Here is a 21,734-nt window from a genome sequence, read left to right on the forward strand (position 1 = left end):
ACTGTCCCCAGGGAGGGCTCTGTAGGGATTGATCTCATGAACCATGAGATCATGACCTGAGCTGAAATCACGACTCTGCAGCTCAACGACTGAGCCACTCAGGAGCCCCTAATTTTCATTTTTTTTGGACTCTGGATACCCTTCCATCCCATCTGACCTGCCTCGCTGCCCTCCGTCCTGCCACACAGATCTGTTTTCACCATTCCGTTTCACCATTCACCAGTCCCTTTGGATACATGCTTTCCACAACACCTGTTACAAATCTGTCTCCCACAGCCTCTTTCCTACCTCACCCTGCCTTAGGTCAAGGCCAATTCCTCAGCTGAGAGGCTATGTTACAGACAATAAAGAAAGAGGTTCTGTGACATTTCTCCTTTAGATCCACACATCCCCTACCCAACCCTCTCTAGGAATTGAGCTGTGTCTCTACTATGATATTACCTTCTTATTCTATAGTTAGGACAATCACATATGAGTTTAAGGACTGAAGATCTCACTCAGTATTAGAGACATAAGGCATAGAACCCTTCAAAAATTCAGAAGAAGCATGTGTCAATCTTTAACACCATTGTCATTTAGTACAAAAACCACCGTGTTTAGCAGGTGCTTTTTTCAAAATATGTGATTAGGCATTGAGGTAGTTTCTTTGTTTTACTGGAAGTTGTCATTCTCTCTCTCTCTCTCTCTCTCTCTCTCTCTCTCTCTCTCTGTCTCTCATTCTCTCTTAATCTCTTACTCATTCTATTTATTTTTGTTGTATTTCAAGGGGCAGAAGGAATGAAATACTTTTATGGCAATAAATCTAGTGGCAAATCTAAAACCCTGAGATAGAATTATCACTTGCCTTTTATTCATGATGTAACAGATGCTTAAAGTTTGAGTAACTTAGTTAACATCACAATCAATAAGTTGTTGAATTAGAGTTCAAGACCAGACTGTCTTCGTAGCCCATGCTTTCTGCATACAGTGCTACCACACAGCCACCAGAAATTCAATTAGTATATTAGAATCAAGGATCTGCCTTCATCTTCTTCCACATACTGGAACATAAAAAGCTTTTTTGGTCATTCACTGCTACATCCCTAGTGCACTTAATGATAAGGGTTCGGAGTTATTTGTAGAATAAGGAAGGGATATAGCACCTCTATCTATGTGAATAACACAGTGTGTATAATACCCAGTAAACAAAAGAAGAGATTATGCACACACCATTTTTACTGCATAAGTAAATATTTTGGTTAATTAGAAATCTGGGTGTAATCTGGTCTCTTTCCTTCCTTTCCCCTCCACAGCCAATCTACTAAGTTGTTCTAATACCTCCCCTGTCCCCTTTACATCTCTAAGTCCCCATCTCCATCTCTCTAGTGCAGTTCATATCCATTTCCAGCCTGGATTTCTGCAACTGTCTATAGGATTTCCTTTTGTTTCTCTTCCCTGGTCCCGACCAATCTGCTCTCCACATTGTAGCCAGAGGGAACCTTCCTAAAACGCAGAAATCATATGACCCTCCCCCACATAACATCTGCAAATAGAGGCCATTTGCCCAAGTAGGACAGTTCAAGTATACCTTTGGCTTGTAAGACTCTTCATCACCTGGCCATGATTTCACCCTCCTGGTTCCTCCTCCCATTTCTGCCCCACTACTTACACCCTCTCACATCCCCAGAGGGGTTGCACTTCATTTCATTTTCTGGAATCAGCCATGCACAGTCTAAGCTTGACACATGCTGTTTCCCTGACAGGAACAGTTCATGTCCTCTCTCAGCGGCCTAATGCTCTGTAATACAATGGCTTGTTTAATTACGCCTCTGCCAGGGGCCCCGTCTGTTTTATTACCCATCTCCTCTCCATTGCTACCAACAGGACTGGAACAAGGTAGGGCCTCAGTGATTGTCTGAATTAAAACAGAAAACATGTTGTATACATTCAAAAAATAGGATTTTAATCTATCCCTCAAATCCATAAAGGGATAGTGTTTCCATAATACAGGCAAATAACTCAATTTAAAACGCTATTGTACATTTTCATTTTCATAAATAAAAATAACAAAAATTGTTATTAATATGAGCTCTGAATGTTTCTGTGTTTAAAGAAGCTCCAGGATTCTTATTTAAACATCCCAAGTGCCAATCATTTGAAAAGCGTGACCTGAAAAAGAAAAAAAAAATGTATATAAATCAAAATCAAAATGGCAACTCTGTTTACAAACAGGACTATAGATCTAAACCATTCTAAACCCCTTACTCAGTGAGGGGGAAAAAGTTAGTAGAAGGAAGGTTTTATGAATTCATTTTTATGAAACTACAAGAAGCATAAACATATAGAGGTATGTTGCATTTTCAAACAAAAATATTTGAAATAGTAGCAATAAAGGGGATAACTAGGAAGCTTCTTTACCCTACTGTAGTTATAGCAAATGAATGAGTTTCCTTTGTTAGTGAACCTGAATGCACTTAACCTAGTGGTCTTCCCCCTGTGCTACAGTCCAAATCGGAGAGTCCCTGTGATATTTGTAATCAGAACTACATTGCCAGTCTTTCTGTTAACGAAATCCGCATATGAGTGGCCGTTGAGATCTTCATAGTGCCCAGGAGAGCTCACTGCTCATACTCAGCCGTCATCAACACTAAAGGGCTAGTTCCTTACCCTGGAATTGAGGAGGCAAATGGTAGGACCATCTGCACCTCTTCGCCTTGATGTCTTCTAAGTCACTGAGTTATGTTGATTCTACCTTTAATGCTCCTTGATTCTTGACACCTCTCTTCACCCTCAGTGCTGCAACCATCTCCAGGCTGGGTGTCCACAGTGGCTTCTTAAGTGGTTGTTTTCATCAACTTTTGACACCATTTCATCTATAATCTTCAGAGAAAGGATAGCATTATTTTAGAAATACAAATATTATCTACTTGGATATTTTTCTTCAGTCTTATGTATTTATTTTATTTTCTCTGATGCTGCATGAAGTATACCATAATTTTTAGTTTTGACTGACATAAGCTGAATGTTCAGTTATCTCAAGATTGACGTTTACTATTAATTATGACATAGAGTTTATGCTTTCCAGAATTTTATGAAATTAATTTTTGGTAATAGTCATATTTGACTTAGCCACAACATTAGACTGTAGATGATTTATCACCCACAGATAATTTATATAGCATGTATAATGTGACTTAGGTTAATCAGTGGTTAAAAGGTATTAGTATTTAATGTTTGAGCAACATATCAAGTGCTTATAAGATAGTTGTTATTACATATCCTGGCATTTAATTTTTAGCCTAATTGCATATCTTCTTTAATCAATATGACTTGTTAAAGTTGCTTATACCTTAATAACTTAATTAAATAGATATGATATGCCTGCAACTGCTTGATCTATCTTCTTCATGTGGTCATTGCTCCACTGATTTGAAAGTCTGTTTCCTTTAACAGATTCCTATTATTTCCTCCTGGTTCATAGCATTGTTCTTACTCCTGCTAGTATCAATCATGTTTCGGTACTCTTGCAAAGACCTTCTTCTCATCAGGACCACCACACATTTATTAGGCTCCTTTGTGTGGCCTTGCCTATAAAGCACCTAAGGTCTTTTACCTCAATATCCTTTACTATTTGTACTGGCAGAGTAACTTAGTAACACTGTTTTGCCTCCAAAACTATATTTTATGGATAGTCATCCAGTTTCCCATAAGACTTGGAATCTCTTCTATCTCCAAGTGAGTTACCTGGCCACAAGCACTTGCTCAAGAGATTTGAAAGTTATTCTTTGTAAATATTAATTCTGATGTCCCTTTACTATTTATATTAGGACATTAACATTTTAAGAGGCAGGATGCTCTTTTATTAAGAATGTGCATTTTGGGGGCACCTGAGTGGCTCAGTTAAGCATCTGACTCGATTGCAGCTCAGGTCAGGATCTCACAGTTAGTGAGTTTGAGCCCTGTATGTGTCTCCATGCTGACAGTGTGGAGCCTGCTTGAGATTCTTTCCCTCACTTATCTCTCTGCCCCTCCCCTGCTCATGCTCTCTCTCTCTCTCTCTCTCTCTCTCAAAATAAATAAATAAACTTAAAAAAAAAAGAATGTACATTTTGGAGCTAGGATGCTTACATTCAAATCTTCACTCTGCCATTTTTACTTGTTGTGGGATGTGAATAAGCCATTCAACCTTTCTGTGATTCTTTTTTCTCATCTATGAAAAAGGTAGATGATAAGTAGTCACAGATTTATTGTGATTATTAAATGTTTTAATATAGCAATGTGTTTGCAAGAGTGCTTGGTATATACAAAACACTCAGTATGTAGTAACTATTGTTATTATTGGCATTTTTATTCTTACAGTTCCTCCACAGTGATTATAAATACAAGTAGACAGTCAGACTTATAAGACACAAATTGTTTGTTTGTTTGTTTGTTTTGAAGAGAGAGAGAGAGAGAGAGAGAGAGAGAGAGAGAGAGAGAGGGAGAGAGAAGGGGAGGGGCAGAAAGAGAGAGGGACAGAGAGAGTCCCGGCAGGCTCCATGCTCAACCCAGAGCTCAATGTGGAGCTCACTCCCATGACCGTGGTATCACGAGCCAAGCTGAAATCAAGAGTCTGATGCTCAATCAACTGAGCCACCCATGCACCCAAGCCATAAATAGTTTTTAATCTAATATTATTCACTTTGCTTAACTGATGTTATAGAAGAATACAAGGCAGGAGATATAGCAAGTGCGTCATCATTTCATCAAGATCCCAGCAACTATCCAGGTACACAGTTTCTTTTGCCTTCAAACCAAATGAGGCATGTACAACTGTCACAGACAAGAGAGATATGATAGAAGCTGTGTCCTCTATTTCCTACCAATTCTTAATACCGACCTAGTCATGCAAGCCTGAGGCCTGGATATCAACTCATATGTTTCCTAATGTAGGTGTAGTTTTGCTTGATGAATTCGGCTGACACAACATTCTCATTTATTTGAGCTCTGTTGTTTCCAAGGAAACAGTGCTATGGGAGTCTAAGATCATTCTAGAAATGCCTTTATCAGCCCATACATTGATCATTTACTCAAATTTCTTATTTTATTTTGGAAAGAAATTCTAGTTGATATAGAAAATATGTTCTTGCGGGAAGTAGAATAAATGTTCGTTGAATTTAGTTAAAAATTTAATCATAGATATACACAAGTTTAGACAAATTCATTTATTAGCCTTTTCAAGGATTCACTAAAGTGTTTTGCCTCAAATCTTTCTCTGTATCTCCAGTTCTGATGGCTATAATGTGTTCATTAGAAGTACATAACTAGGCTACAGGTATTTGCCCATATTAATATATGGATGAACTTGAATGATAAAAATGTTAAAATTGGATCATCAATTATTAATATCTCATTACATGTTTTATGACATGGGTATACAAATAACATTCTTCCAACTAAAGAGCTGAGAGCTAACTAAATGGGTCATAAGTCAAGGAAAGCTTGATGGGAAAGATTTCAGTTATTGAGTTCTGCATAACAAACTATTCCAAACTTAGTGGTCTAAAACAACAATTACCTTATTATACCACATCTTTTTGTACATCAGGAATTCAGAGAAAGCTAGAATGGATAGTTCATGTAATCTGTGTGGAATTGATGGAGACCAGTGGTGTTCAATTGGCAGAATGTCTGAAGCCAATTCACTAACAAGCCTGGTATCTTGGTAAGGATGGTTGGAAGTCTATTTTTATTAGGATAACATTAGAATCTTATGAAATGACAAAATAAATTATATCTGTATTAGTGTTTAGATTCTCACATGAAAGCTCAGAGCTCCAACAGCAAGTGCTTTATGCAAACAATATTGGAAAGAACTTGGGTTTTATAACCCAACCTCAGAAGACACATAGAATCTCTTCTGCCACACTTACTGGTTGAAATAGTCACAAGCCCACTCCTATTTAAGAGAGGAGTATTGAAGCACTCTCTCAATGAGAAAAATATCAACTAATTTTTGGCTTTATTTAAAAATAGTAATATAATTGTAAAGAAATGTCTAGTATATGTAGGGCAATTTGGAGCAATATACTTGAGGGTTAGGGGTGTCCTTTGCTAAGAAAGAGGAAACACAGGGCACACTTTGGTAAGTAGACCTGCACTCAGGGAGGTAGAAATGTATGAATGACAAATGGCCCATTCATACTGCAGCTAGATGTAAAATTTCTACCCAACAGAAATATCTATGAATATTAACAAAACCAAAGCCAAATTCCAGAATTGGAAAAATTGATACAGAATCTTAAAAACGTGGTAAAGAAATGGGGACAGCTGGGTGGCTCAGTTGGTTGGGCATCCAACTCTTAATTTTGGCTCAGGTCATAATCTTGCAGTTTGTGGCATTAAGCCCTGCATCAGGCTCCATGCTGACAGCGCTGATCCTGCTTGGGATTCTCTCTCTCTCGCTCTCTCTTTGCCCCTCCCCTGCTCTCTCAAAATAAATAAATAAATAAACATTTTTTTAAAAGTGGTAAAAATGATTCAAATAATTGAACATTTTACTAACTCATCCATCTAAAAGATTAAGTGTTAGGCTGCTGGTTTTGAGGTTTCATAGTTACCTCTTGTCAAATTTATGGGCTTTATTAAACATAACAAACTCCAGCACCCAAAGTCCAAAATGAATCTAAATGTTTGTGGATTAATGAAACGACTTTTTACAATCATTTGCTATTTTTCTACAACAAATATTTTTGTTTATGATAATGAAAAATCTTCAGTAAGCAATACTATGAAGTATGGTTTTATAAAAAGACAATGACTATTTTCAATAGTAAGTTTCAAGAACAATGAAGGACAAAGACAGATCCCAAAATAGTTGGGGGGGGGGATAATACTCTGTGGACCTATCAATTTATTCACAAGTTAATTAAATAGTTTCCTTTCAGTGATACCCACAGCTAATAATATCCACAGCAGTAATATAATTTGCAAACTCTCAACATTTTTAAGTCCTTAAAGTGAAGTACTAATACCAGTACAAAGTAATTAGAAAAAAAAATCACAATGGAAGTTTGAATATCCAGGTAATCCAAGTTAATATATATTATGGACTTTAATAGATGTGTATATAAATATGCATCCGTATATGTATATTATGGAATGTTTATAATGGAATTTATCTTTTATAAATCTATAACTATATATTTGTATAATTATATGTTTAATCACACTAAAATATAAAGTTCATAAAAGCTGGGATTTCTTCTGTCTTGTTCTCTACTGTATCCTAGTGATTAAAAGGATATCTAGCACATGCTAGGGCTCAATATGCATTTATTGAATTAAATCTAATATCCCTACTGTGTCAGCCTCACATCATGAATCCCATCTGGTTTCTTTGCCCTGTAGGAATCTCATCATTTTAACCAGTGTGTAGATGTGTGTGTGTAGGGGTGTGTGTGTGTGTGTGTGTGTGTGTGTGCGTGCGCGTGTGCACGCCCATCCACAAAAATAGAGCTTTTCTTTTTTTCTAGCTAGCTACTTCCATTCCATGTACTTTCCTTTCTTCTTTTGTTAATGTCCAATAAAACTAAATGAAGATTAATTATTCTTCTGCTATTTTTGTTATAGCTGTACTAGAAGCTACACAGTTCATCTAGGTTTTCAAATGTTTTAGAAAATTGACAAAACCATTTAAACTACTAGTTTATTTTACTGTGTAAATATGGAATATATGCAATTTTTGCATCAGCACAGAAGAATCAACTGACTTTGCAAAACATTTTTGGGATAAGGATAGATATTCTCAGAAGAAGAAACAGGTTATAATGTTCCTACATAACCTACAACCCCTCAGTCATTAGCTTGTTATTCATCCATTTAAACATTGGATGAGGCAAGTCTTTACTGAACAGCTGTTATGTATTCAACACTGCTTTAATCATGGCAAACAAAAACATATTATACAGCTCTGAAGATGCCATCTCCAAGCACACTCACACTTCATAGAGAATGGTGTAAAAATGCATGTAAATCAGACTGCAGGAATTCTGATAATGGGATGTTGATGCAGGCTAGGAAAATTGGGACAGTTTTCAAAGAGAAAAATATAGTACCTCACTTGGGTAGAAAAGAGGCAGAGGATAATAATTTGATGCATTTTTTAAAAATCTTATCACAACTACCATTCTCTTTTGGTGCTCAGGATCTTATAGCTTCTGTAAACATGAACTAACTTTATTTTTAAAAGTTTATTTTAAAACATAGAAGTCAAGGAAATATAGTTATGACCTCGTAGTCACCCTCTGTCAACAGGAAAATTGTAAGCCTCTTTGGTTGCTTACCTTCCATCATGTTCTAAATGTCCTTCAGAGCCCCATTATGCTTCACTCTACTGATAATGATTTCTCCTGAGCCAATCCATTGGGCCAACTGTTGCCCATATTCCTTGCTAAGAGACCTCATGGGTCCCTTTCCAGAATCTTCATTTACAATCCTCACATGGAGGATTTTTAAAAATACCAGGAGGTGAGAGAAGATAGATCAGAATTACCCTCACTTCTACCGCTACTTATAAACCATAGAAATTTTGAAAACAATAAATGTTACTTTTGCTGATGTCATCTGGCTATTCCCCATGTTGCCTCACAATGTCATATATCCCATGAGAACCTTGACCCTGACTTGGCAGTCTTTTCTTCCATTTGAATTCCTAACAGCATTCCACCATTTATGCTGCTTAGAGAAAAGAGAAGCACACCAACTTCCCAGTTGCTTACCCTCCTTCTTCGTTGACTATTGTTTACAAAATCACTCAGCCACCCGCTACTGTTTTAAACAAATTCTGTATTCGATTTTCTCACCACAATTGCATTTCCTTCCCACTTCTTTACTCCTCATACCTAAACTTAATGTACACATCCTACCACAAATGCTTAAAATGATTTCCCTCCTACCTAACTGCAAATCAAACTCCTATTCGAACATTGAGATAGTACAGGTGTCCACTTCTCTGTAAATTCTTTGATATTCTTGGGGCATCTGGGTGGCTCAGTTGGTTGAGCTTTGGACTCTTAATCTCAGCTCAGGTCATGATCTTAGGGCCATGAGTTCAGACCCCGCAGAGGACTTCATGCTGGGTGTGAAGCCTACTTAAAAAAGAAAAGTTTAAATTTTTGACACTCTTGACTTCTCAAGAATTAATGACTTCTTTCTTTGTAATCATATAGAATTTGATTACAATGTATAATAATGTATTTGCTTGTACCACCCTTTTGTTGGCAGGTGAACTTGGGCCTTATATATCTTTCAATGTCCCTAACAAATAGTAGTAACTCAAAATGTTTATAAAAGTTTGATTATGGATTCAATGGGCTGATTTTTTTTTGTTTCTGTGTATGATTTTGACATTGTCAGTGAAAAATAATAATTACATCAGTTGACATTATTTTCTAGTTATTAAGCTGAGATGACCTAATGATAACTTAATATGTATTGTAATATTTGTATTCCTGCTAGCTATGGATGTAGGTTTCCTTCAAAGGTAAACAATTCACGGGAATAAAATTCTATGTCCCCTTGTTTGTTAATATCCTAGTTAGGGAATATTAAAATCATCTCTTTTACTTATAACCCCCCTCCCCAGCTGTCAGAGGAATAGAGAACAAAAATTCCATCAAATTTATAATTAAAGTGTTTGGTCTTTCTTTACTTTTCCCTTTCCATGGAGAGGAATGAGCCCCTATATCCCAAACAGATGTTTTACACAGGCTTGTGAGACCACATTCCTGAAACTCTCCTCCTGGGTCCTGTTCCCAAATGTTTGAGACAAAATAGTTTCCCAGATTGCTAAGCAAGAGTATTAAAAACATTGAAGATTAATAATTTTCATAATTTTGTCTACATTTCCTCCTCCCATCACCTTCCTTTATTCTCTATTTCTGGAGTTTCAAATTTCCCATGGATGGTTGTGCATGTGTGTGAATGAGTGTGTGTGTGTTTGTATTATACACACACACATATATATACCACAAATTAAAAAAATTTTCAGAGTTCTTAGTACCAGCATTTAATACTGTACAGAAATGGATATACTAATGAGCTAATGAATATTACTGCATTTTCTACCTAAGAAAATATGTAAACATTGCCTAACAATGGAATTTCAAGGTAGAGTCAATTGTGCCACATTAACGCTGTGACTATATATAAACACCACATTTTATCCTTCTTACTTCTAGTTTCTTTAATACAAAATAACACTCTGAGATGTGGGTGGGACATGTCATCTTTTTTTTAACGAAACATGAATATTTTATATTTTTTAAATTTGTGTGATAAGAAGGAACTATTTCCCTGCCTACGTACTAAAATCTTATTGATTCAGATCTTTCTTACATATTGGCAAGTCAAGGATATTAAATTGCCAAATTTTGTTTTTGTTTCTGTTCAGTGACATTTAAACTTTCTCCAGCGATACACTGAACAGGTTTTCTGCTCAGGTAGGAGTCAAGGCCTCTATAATCAGTATTCTATTTTATTTTTGCAGAGATCATCTTCTTATGGAGACTAATTAAAGCATGATGAGTCAGGTATGTTCTGGGGTATATTTTAAGTTAATTATGTGCTGAACTCTTACCTTTGCTGCTTTGGGCATAAATTAAAAGAGTCTAAAGTCTGTTCTTTTTTATTTTTCCAAAAAGTGTTTTTTAAACCCATTTAAAAAGATATTTCCAGAGAAAATGCATCTGATTTGAGATCTGAACATAAAAGAGAAATAATACATCTTGCAAACTCTCTACCATAGAAAAGGTAACCATGATTTTATCATGGCCAAGGGTACATTTCAAGGTCGCTGCCTTGCTTTGCCTCTGAAGTTTGTTTAACAGCTAAGAAAATACACAAAGATTCAAATCCTGGCTTCTTTTAAGTGACATTCGGTATAAAAGTATTTGATCAGAGAGAGAAGTACGAACTCTATAAGGAAGCTATGCAATCTGAATTTGTAATGCTTGACAACAAAACATTTTACTGTAGTGTAAATAATATTATGTGTGCAGGCTTTTCATTTTAATGTTAGAGACCATATTTCTATTTAAGAGAGAATAACCAGATAAATACCGAGTGTACATTGAAATTCAAACTCCTTTTTTATTTAGGAAGCTCAAAGATTTGTTTTCCTGTTATTCTATTGAGTTCCTAACCCTAGAGAGTGAGGTTCAAGAAATCCAATGGTTTAATCTCTAGCCAGGTGTTTGGGGAGTCTTCTATTGAAACACTACCTTAATTGCATTTAGATATCATATCAAATTAAATAAATTCATTAACACTGAGATACAGCATTTGGGCAATTCACTAACCCAAATGAGGACAGTGTTCTAAGCGCTTGGTAAAGTCTCTCAGAAGAGGGGAAACTAATTAAATTAACATCACACCCTTTTCCCAAAATTCGGTGCCAGGGGGACAGAAAGAGTTTTCTTTGTGGTGTGATTTTAAAGACTGTTTTAGCTAAAAATATCTTCCTTTTCTCCAACACCTCCTCCAAATCATTATGATATCCACAATCTCCATAAAAATTTTTGGTTTTTTGAGTTTAAAGACCACCTATGAGCTGTAAATGGAATTGAATTCAATGGCCAAGAATTGGTAATTAAGAAAAAGATTTTTTTCCTGTCACCAAATAATCTTAGGAAAGACACTCAGAACCTCATTATCTCTGTGTGTAGTATGTAGTTATTCCAGATGATATCTAAGAAAGTGGTTAGCTGTTTAGGTTTAAATTCTGCAAGTCAAGGGGCACCTGGGTGGCTTAGTCGGTTGAGCATCTGACTTCGGCCCAGATCATTATCTTATGGTTTACAAGTTTGAGCTCCACATCAGGCTCTGTGCTGACAGGTCAGAGCCTGGAGCCTGCTTCTGTGTCTCCCTCTCTCTCTGCCCCTCCCCAGCTCATGTTCTGTTTCTATCTCTCTCAAAAATAAATAAAAATATTTAAAAAAATTTAAAAACAAATTCTGCAAGTCAATGACGAACTTAACCGTATCTAGACTGTCAGTTAATACATCAGGATTGTTTCAGTCATTTGCATCATGGATTAAATTATATGATCAGATTAGCTGAAGTTAGTTGCCTAATGATGTAGTAGGTAAAAGCATCAGTGACAGATGATATTACAAGAAGCAATTAGCATCACAAAGAAACATATGCCTTTCAGTCTGGCTCACAAAATAGTTTAGAAAACATAGAACTTTATTATTTTATTGAGTTCTATACCTTTAAAATCTCTCTCTCTGTCTCTAAATATATTTTGATGTGATGATGAGGACAATATTTACTCATTTTTCCCCTAAGAATAGACTGGATCAAAGTAAGTGTCCTTTAAATGAATGTATAATGGGATCAATCAGTCAATTAATGTGAAAACTTGGATGCACAGACAGGCCTGAAAGATGAACCTAACAGACAAAATTCCTGGCCATTCAACTGCTCAGTCCTTGAAATAAGAACAACATTTTCAAGCAAACAGCTTGTAGGAATATAGGGTAACTTCAGAAGGGAAATGATTTAGAAAAACATCTGATATGGATTGTGAGTTATAGAGCAAGTGAATTATATAATTCTCTAAAAGGGAATGATATTATCCTTTGATAAGAGGCATCAAAGATGAGATAATACTGGTAACTAAACCAGTACTAATTGAAAGTATGATAAACTGGGACTCCCCCCCCCCCAATGCCATCCTTCCTGTGTTGTGCTTCTTCCCCAATTTTCCTGGAGTCATCTGTAATCTACCAGATGTCTATCTTGGGTTGTATACACTAAAATCTTAGTTGTCTATGAAAAAAATTAACATGTGTTTTTAATCCATGTAGGGGCATGGGAACCTCTCAAAGACGAAAAATTTTCAACCCTGAAAATGATAACTTTCTAATTTCAGGTCTATTGATGGAGCTATTTGGTACAGGGACTCCTTCAATGACCCTGAAGACCACTATTTACCATACTGTGCACTCACTTGGGCTGTACTCTATTTGAGAAGTATATGTGGATATTGGTGGTTCCTAATCACATGGCAGGCAATATCACATATTTCTTTGTTAACAACAACAGTACACAGCACATGGTTGCAACTAGATTTCCCATTGATCCCTTTCAGCTTACCTCTTGTGCCCATGGAGCAGTGTGTCAGAGAGATCAGAGGCGGAGGGACTGTTAAGAGGCTACGTTCTTCTTCATGTGTAGTTACTAACTACTTTTGAGGCTCTGGGCCACTACTTAACCTATAAGTTTCTTCATTGAAAGTATTTATCAGAGTATTATAAGGAATGAGTAAGAAAATGCATGTCAAAATTCTTTCACAAATATATAAAGATATATAAAGATATTGGCTTTACAGCTAGCTTAGGTAAAAAATCCCTGCATGATAATTTTATTTTAGAACAAAATTAAAAATTTGAATGCTTTGTCATGCTTCTGCCTGTAGTTTGAACTGAGACAGAAACTCCTTATCTACCATAGGAACAAAGAGATATGGTAGTAGAATTCTATCCAGTGGAAAGGAAAAAAAAAAAGACAAAGTAGGAGAAAACATTGAATATGATAACAGGGAGGGAAAGGACAGAGAAGCAGAAAAAAGAGGGTATCTATATAAAAGAGTGGAAGAATATCTATCTATTAGACTTAATCTTTTAGGAATTTTTAAACTTCTCTTGCATAGCAGAGGCCTGGACCATAGAAGATTCATAACACTCTGCAGGTATCTCTGCCTAAATATACTGCTTAAACAATGATTATTTCTTTTTTTTTCTCAAAAAGGATACCAAAATGTAGAAATACACTTATCTGAGTCCACACCAACATATGGGAAAATGACTTAACAATATACAGAAACAATTTAGTCAGTAAGTGTTTGCATATATCTGTTTCTACTGGAAAATAAAGGACAAATTTGAAGAGTTTTGGCAGTTTGCCTTGTGGTACTATGAAGTGTAATGTTTGGTTAAAATGAAAATGGGATATCCATGTCAAAGGTATTTTATCAATATTTGTATGTAAAGAAACTGTTGTAATATATTGAGAAGTAATATTGTACAGTGGTTATAACAAAATAGCATAGTAGTTGGAATGCAATTATTGGAGTAGATTCTATAGGTTTTTGACAGAGTCATTTGCTCACTGTGTAATCTTGGGCAAAATAAATACTCAACCTCTTTTTTCTTTAGGTTCCTCATTTTTACATGAAAGTTATAAGAGTGATATGAAATTTATCATACAAGTCAATTTGTATAAATTATTTAGAACATATAAGTGCTTAGTGTTAGTTATTGTTTTATGTTTATTTTTAAGTGAGAATATATGAGTAAGTTAGTGTTGATTTTTATTTATTTTGATACTTCAGTGTGTATGTTCGTGTGTGTTTTTCGTACCCCCTTCTAAATAAAATGTAAAAGTCTAGTATATAAGAAACAGCTTAGGGTGGAAGACACTCATGGGGAAAAAAGGGAGAGAAACTACTTTTCAGGTATATCACGGTTTCAGTAAAGAATTATATATAAATGGGGTGCCTGGGTAACTGAGTTAGTTATGCATCCAACTCTTGATTTCGACTCATATCTCACAGTTTGTGAGTTCGAGCCCTGCGTCGGGCTCTGTGCTGACAGTGCAGAGCCTTCTTGAGATTCTCTCTCTCCCTCTCTCCCTGCCCCTCCCCTGCTTGTTATCTCTTTTTCTAAAAAATAAATAAGCTTAAAAAAGAATTATATCAAAGTAAATGATGACATTCTTAGTTTTTTGTTTATTAATATTTTTATTCATGTACACTTAACAATTAGACATAATTTTTAAGCTGATAGTCATTACCAGCTGTGTATTTGAAGCTTCTTCTTCATCTAGCAACTTGAATTAGTGCACAGAACTATCAAAATCCTTGACTCCTTTCACTTCAATTCATTTCTTGTTTTGTGTTGAACTGTAATTACCCAGAGTTCTTTTAAAAATTTCAAATCTAATTAGTGTTGCACCCAAATCTTTGTCAACTAAAGAGTATCTTCCAATAGTGATTCGATGAATACTAATGGCTACATTTATGAGAAAATACAGCATAAGTGCCTGAGGATAGATCCTTTTGTAGACCTTATAAAAATAATCAACAGTACCAAATTCAAAATAGCTGGAAAAATAAATTTAAAACAAATGCAAAATGCAAAACTTTCTCTTAATAGGTTATCAAACACACAAGCAAGCAAAGGAAGCTTGTTTATCATGTGCATCTTTGCACCAATTAAACATGAGATAGCAATATTCTTACAGGTTCATTAAGAATTTCAGGTTAAAGAAATGCTGATTACAGATATATACGCAAAGCATAATTGATTTCTGAAATCAGACCTCTTTACCTATGAAACAAAAGCTGCTGATTTCCTTCTCTTTTAACTATTCTTTGGATCTTGTGCTGTGTAAAGGAGGAAAAATAATTTTACCTCCACCCTTCTAGGTTCTTGGCTGAAACACCCTCTCATGATGGAAAACAGATTAACAGGAGAAAAACAGAAGTTCAGTAACATGTATACTTCCTATATACATGGGAGATAGCCAGGAAAACTGAGTAACTCCCCAAAATGGCCCAAGCCATCATCTTAAACACCATTTCTTCTAAAAACAAAATGTGTTGAGTAGAGGCTGTTGGAGCCAGGTATGGGAGGTGATCAGGCAAAGCACAGTAAACAAGGGTAAGGTTGTTTTGCAGATTGAAGTCATTGCCTTCTCCATTAATAGTATCTAGAGATTTAGTGTCATGCTTTTTTGATATAGAGGGGAGATGACCTTACAAATAAAGATTTTTCTTATAAATAGAAATGTCATTTTCATAGCTTTTCCTGCATCTGCTGCTGCTTTTAAAAAATATTTGGCTCAAACAAATTATTCAGCTTAAAATAATCCTTATGCCAAAGAGGCATATTTTGGGGTGACATATTCTGGTCCCCTTTATCTGTTATTGAATTTTCAATTATTCTATGTACTACTACATTTAATAAAAATACAGCAAAATAAAAGTACTTTTTAATAAAACCTTTGGAAAACATATCTGAAGAAAACAGAGAAACCAGAAAAACTAAACATTAAAGAAGGTGATGGCTTTTTCACCCCTTCTGCCTCCCCTAATACCCAACTAAATTTGTTCAAATATCAAATTCAAATACCATGGAATACAGCAGCAAAAGAGAAAGAAATAGGGCCTAGAGTCAGTTTTGCCAAAATATGCTTCCCAAGCAACTGTTTTTAAAAGCTTCAAAAGAACACTGAAAATGATCTTATCTGAATAAAAAAAAAATCTCTTATCTGGTTCTGGCTATTATTACAATGATCTCAAAGCCATTATGAATCAGGCAGCATCACATCTAGTAAGTAGAGATATGCTTTATGGAGTTGTACAAGACAACTTCCTTTTTATAGAAAGAAACAGGGCAAGGAATTATTTAAAAAGAGAAGAAAGGATTGTTTCAGGCCAGGACATCTGAGCGGAAAGGGAATGGCAAGGCTTTTATGGTACAGATGACTTCACTATTGGTGATCACTTAATTTCAGATTGACAAAACATCACATTTCTGGGATAGATCAGTAATTAAATCTTGGTTTTCTGTTAGGGGCAAGGACTCCATTTTGGACTTCTTTTTTAGCAGAATTCATGTTGTACTGCCCTCTTCCTGGTCTTGAACTCTAAATGGACTGCCCATGGTATACTTTACTCTGCTATGGTCACAATCTAGAGCAAAGGAATTTCTTACACGTTGTTAAATGTTAGAAAGTTATGTGCTTGAACCCACTCACAAATAAAAGTGAAAAGATTTTAAGATTAAATTATCCAGAAGACTTTGTAATGAGTTCCTAATTGCTATACCAATGAATTTGTCCATTTAAATATCTATAAATAAGTTACAGGGGAAATAGAAAAGCAGACTGATTCAATCAAATGTATGTATTTTCAGCAATATATTTTTCAAGTTCTAACATGTCTGAGCAAGGGTATACTTCACATAATGGTGCCTGGCCAACGCAAATATGATATGATAAATTAGAGTGGACTACAACCCTTTTTGTCCTTAAGGGAAAAACAGAATAAAGTCAGAATAGAATAGAAAGGCCTATTTATATATTTTAAAATAGATTCCTTTAGATTTATGCACTTTTAGACAAAACTAGATGAAAGACAGAAAAAACTTATTTCAACATTTGACACAAACATTTTTGATGCCCCATTTTCATGTGGCAATATTAAAAAAAACAGAAAAATCACCACTTACATAATTTTTTATATATTTTTTCCTATTCTGTAGTAATTTATTTATGTTCTTGAAATGAATACATTTTTGTTACATGCATTGCAGGTATCTATTCCCAATCTGTGGTTTGTCTTTTAACTTTGTATATAGGCGCTTTCAAAATTAGAGTTTCAAGCTTTTCTGTGCAACCCAGAGAGAGGTCTATACAGTGTTTTAATGGGTTCACCTTGTAACTTAAAGGGAAATTTTCACAATGTCTGAAGCCCTTGATATCCTGCAAATGAAGGAAGAGGATGTCCTCAAATTCCTTGTAGTAGAAACCCACTTAGGTGACACTAACCTTGACCTCCAAATGGAACAGTGCATCTAACAGAAGGAACATGTTGGCATCCACATCATAAATCTGAAGAATACCTTGAAGCTTCTGCTGGCCACTCATGCTATCTTCACCATCGGACTCCTGGCTGGTATCAGGGTCATATTATCACCAGCTAGAACCCAAGACCTGATCTTTACTGCCCACATGCTTGTACTCATCGACCTTTGTCCCACATTTTTCCTTAAGCTCTTCTTTCCAGTTTCTCTCTTAACTCAGGCAAATGGAAAGTGAGACCACCCCTCAAGTGACAGTGACTTGCCCTGACAAGAGCTCCAGCCGGCCCAGACCACCCAGATCAGCTTCAGTGTAACCCCCCCCCCCCCAACTCATGTGTAGATGGGAGTGACCTCTGGAATGACCATCAGCTACCTTTACTTCATTATGATGCTAAAATCTCTGCCCAAGGAGGAGCAAGAGCCTCATTTACATAACACACAATGTATATATAGATATGTTTCCTTAAGGCACATGCACACACAGCCTTATGCCTGCCTCTACAAGGATCCCCTTTTTTATTCTGACCCTAAATAAAAGGAACCTATCCACACTTGCTCAAGGAATCACAGCTTTGGAAGTTATTGTCTGTAATATTATTTGCTGCAGTTTCCTTTGTGTGACACGTGGCCTGGTGTAGCTTCTCTCTGTGACTCACCCAGGAGCATATCCTCCAGAAACACTGGCCCGTGAGCTGTGCTGAAGATTCCTGCTCTCACTGGAGCCACTCCTACTCCTGGCTGCTTACTTCTGGAAATTTCACTAACCAGATTAAGTCAGTCTCTGGGAGCCATAACGTCTGGTGGTAACTGAATCCAGGGCTGACCACCAGCCCCCACAGAGGTATCTTTTATTAACCTGCGTATCGTTGCTTTGTGTGACACAGACTTGCCTCTACTCTGTGTGAACTTAGTCACCCTATGCAACAAGCAGGTTTACTCAGTGGGTCTGATTTGGTGGGTGCTGGCCCAGGAAGTTCTGCGCATACATAGCACCATCTTCCAAAAACACACATGGTAGGTCATGCCTGATCTGCACTTCTCCAGAGATCGTGAAAAGATTGAAAAGGAAGACGAGGCCACTGCGGAAAAGGCTGTGTGACCAAGGAAGAATGGTGGAGAGGCAGGCTAGTCTGAAGGCTAGCAGGTGCCTCCCTGGCGGTTCCCCTCTGAAGACTGGAGTGCTGGGCTTGCAGCTAAACACAACTCTGCAGGTCCCATTGCTCAGGCCACTGAATGGGTAGGAACAAGGATGCAGTGGATGGAAGCTGTTTTTCCACAGACTCTTACACAGAAAATGAAAATAAGGGTGGTGAAAAAGAAACAGTTTTCAAAACTTGTGTCAAAAAAAGCCCCACCCCAGTAATTTCTCATTATGAGTGCAATGAATTCAATTACAATAGAAATCAGTTTTGGTCACCAGCTGCCAGTTGGCATTCACTTTCCATTTGCCTTGATTGGTGATATATTTTGTTGGCTAATGAATAAAGTCACTAATGATAAAAAATATTCAACATTTATATAATTTGTTCATTCTCATCTTGGCTACTTTTTATTTTGTTTTCTTCACATTTAAAGAAAGAGATATATCTTACTAATATTTTACATGTGCTATCTCATTGTTCTGTATAAAAACAAACCTCTTTACAAATATAAAGACCTAATATATATACATATATATATATATATATATATATATATATATATATATACAATATATATACATATATGGTATGTATACTAGCCTTCAGAGTATATATGTATAATAGATCTTCTTAATATATAAATTGTAAAAAACTTCTTATTCCCTAGGTTCTTTCTACAGTATTCCATAGGGAAATAGTAGCAAAAGAAGTTCTTTTTCTTGTGACTTTGTTTCATCTGTTCAAAGGAAATACTCTGAATTATTTGCTTTTCTTCCCTATTCACAGATTGATGTGCTACCTTTTAAAGCATGTAGTCAGAGCCATATTTTTCCTTGAATTTTACATACTGAGCATATATATCTTCTGGTAAGTTGCACCTTTTGTTCTTTTTTTTATGGCTTTTATGCATTGTTATTCCATTAGTACAAGGCTAGCTATTTCTACAAATGTCCCACAGAGAGAATATTTCAGTGACTTCCTTGACAATGCTGAAAGTCTTTGTTGAGCATTCTTCTGCCTTCTAATTCTGTGCTCTAATGTCACTCCCTGTGTTCCGGTTTAATTCAGGTTCACTTAATCTGATTCTGTCCGTCTCTAATCACTGGCTCTTCTGTTTTTCAGTTACACAGATCTGAGCCCAGCTTTGGCCTGCACTCACACAACTTTGGTCCGTCACTTAGGCACAGGTCCAAATAGGTTTTGATGTTTGCTACAACCAGTACTTCATGGGCAGCCTGGGGGGAAAGTTGTCAGAAATTTACCACATAATTTTGTAGAATTTTACTTAGAATAAAATGAATTTTGTTTGGAATAGGCCTATAAGAAAACGTGCCTTTAAAAAAGTTAATTTGACGGGAAATAGCATATTAAAATAAGTCTACGTTAATAAAATTATTTAAGTGTGATTAGTATTTATTAGTATACTAATTTGAAAGTTGTGAAAATATGTACTTCGAGGCTTCTGTAACTTCCTAGGGTAAGCAATAATATAAGATTTTTTAACGAAAACATTCTAGGGGCGTCTGGGTGTGTCAGTTGGTTAAGCCTCTGACTTTGGCCCAGGTAGGTCATGCTCTCACTCTTCTTTCTGGGTTTGACTCCTGAGTTATGTTCTGTTCTGACAGTTCATACCCTGAGCCTGCTTTAGATTTGGGGTCTCCCTCTCTCTCTACCCCTCCCCCCCTCACACTCTGAGTCCCTGTCTCAAAAAGTAAATAAATGTTAGAAAATCTTAAAAAAAGAAAACATTCTAAAACTAAGCAGTACAAATAAGGATGATTTATACATATAACTTTTCTAATTATTACTATTAGTCTTTGATTTATACTATCATATTTATTTGAAATTAACAAGTGTGTGTTTCTTTTAAAAATATGTATTTTGTAAACCCTAGAGCAATGAAAAGAAAAAGCTAAGAGATAATTACTAAAACAATAATAGCAATAAAATAGAATATTAAAAAGCATTAAATTAAACCAAATAAAGGCTAAAAATGCAAAAAACTAGAGCAAAAAACAAAAGCAAAAGTATAAAAGAAAGAGTGGTTTAAAAACAACCATGGTGATACGCGTATTACATATAAACTGTTTAAACTCAGGGTCGAAGGCAGAAATTGTCATGAGTTATAAAAAGACTAACCTGTGTTTTCCATAAGAAAACCACTTTTAAAATTAGATAGTTGTTTAAATCTAAAAGGATCAAGAAAATATATTATACAAACACTGTGCAAAAGATACCTAAAGAAATAACATTAATATTACATGGTAATTTATAGATATGCTAGTATTTAGAAGAGGAGAAATTATCGTAGATAAAGAAGAAATGTTATAATGACAGAGGGCACAAATTATAAAGAGAAATAACAGGGTCGCCTGGGTGGCTCAGTTGGTTGAGTGTCCGACTTCAGCCTAGGTCATGATCTCATGGTTCCTAAGCTCAGAGCCTGGAGCCTGCTTCAGATTCTGTGTCTCCCCCTCTCTCTGCCCTTCCCCTGCTCATTCTCTCTCTCTCTCTCTCTCTCTCTCTCTCTCTCTCTCTCTCTCTCTGCCTCTGTCTCTCTCTCTCTCTCAAAAATAAATAAGCATTAAAATTTTTTTTAAAAAGAGGATAAAGAATTAGAATTTTTATGAACCTAATATATATATTTTACATAAAGCATAATTGATAGTACTGATAAGATGAATAGATAAAAGTACAATATAGGTGAAGTTTTTTAATACTTTTCTCACAGTCCAGCCTCAATAAATATGATGCCACGGCATTTAAATTCTAGAATCTTACAAAAATATATTTTAATTTTATCTTTCTTGTCTTTGAATAATATTCTTTATATATTTTATGTCTACTTATGTTATAAACCACACAATTCAATTTAAAATATGATTTTTTCAATTTAAAGTATGATTTATTTGGAAGAGCTACATAACTCTGTGGACTGATATTTTCTTAAATGACCAATGGAGAATGTTAAAAAACCATT

The 21,734-nt window shown here is 35.7% G+C and overlaps 1 long non-coding RNA gene across 1 annotated transcript in view; it reads left to right on the forward strand.

Annotated features, from left to right (window-relative positions):
• LOC123382846 overlaps positions 1 to 21,734 on the forward strand; it is a 123,737-nt gene that overhangs the window by 43,811 nt on the left and 58,192 nt on the right. Inside the window, exons 2-3 of the long non-coding RNA XR_006591915.1 lie at positions 10,508 to 10,550; positions 19,541 to 19,621. This is a non-coding gene — a long non-coding RNA (uncharacterized LOC123382846). The remainder of the gene's footprint in view (positions 1 to 10,507; positions 10,551 to 19,540; positions 19,622 to 21,734) is intronic.

Source organism: Felis catus, chromosome F1 (genome assembly GCF_018350175.1).
Source record: "Felis catus isolate Fca126 chromosome F1, F.catus_Fca126_mat1.0, whole genome shotgun sequence".
NCBI lineage: Eukaryota > Metazoa > Chordata > Mammalia > Carnivora > Felidae > Felis > Felis catus.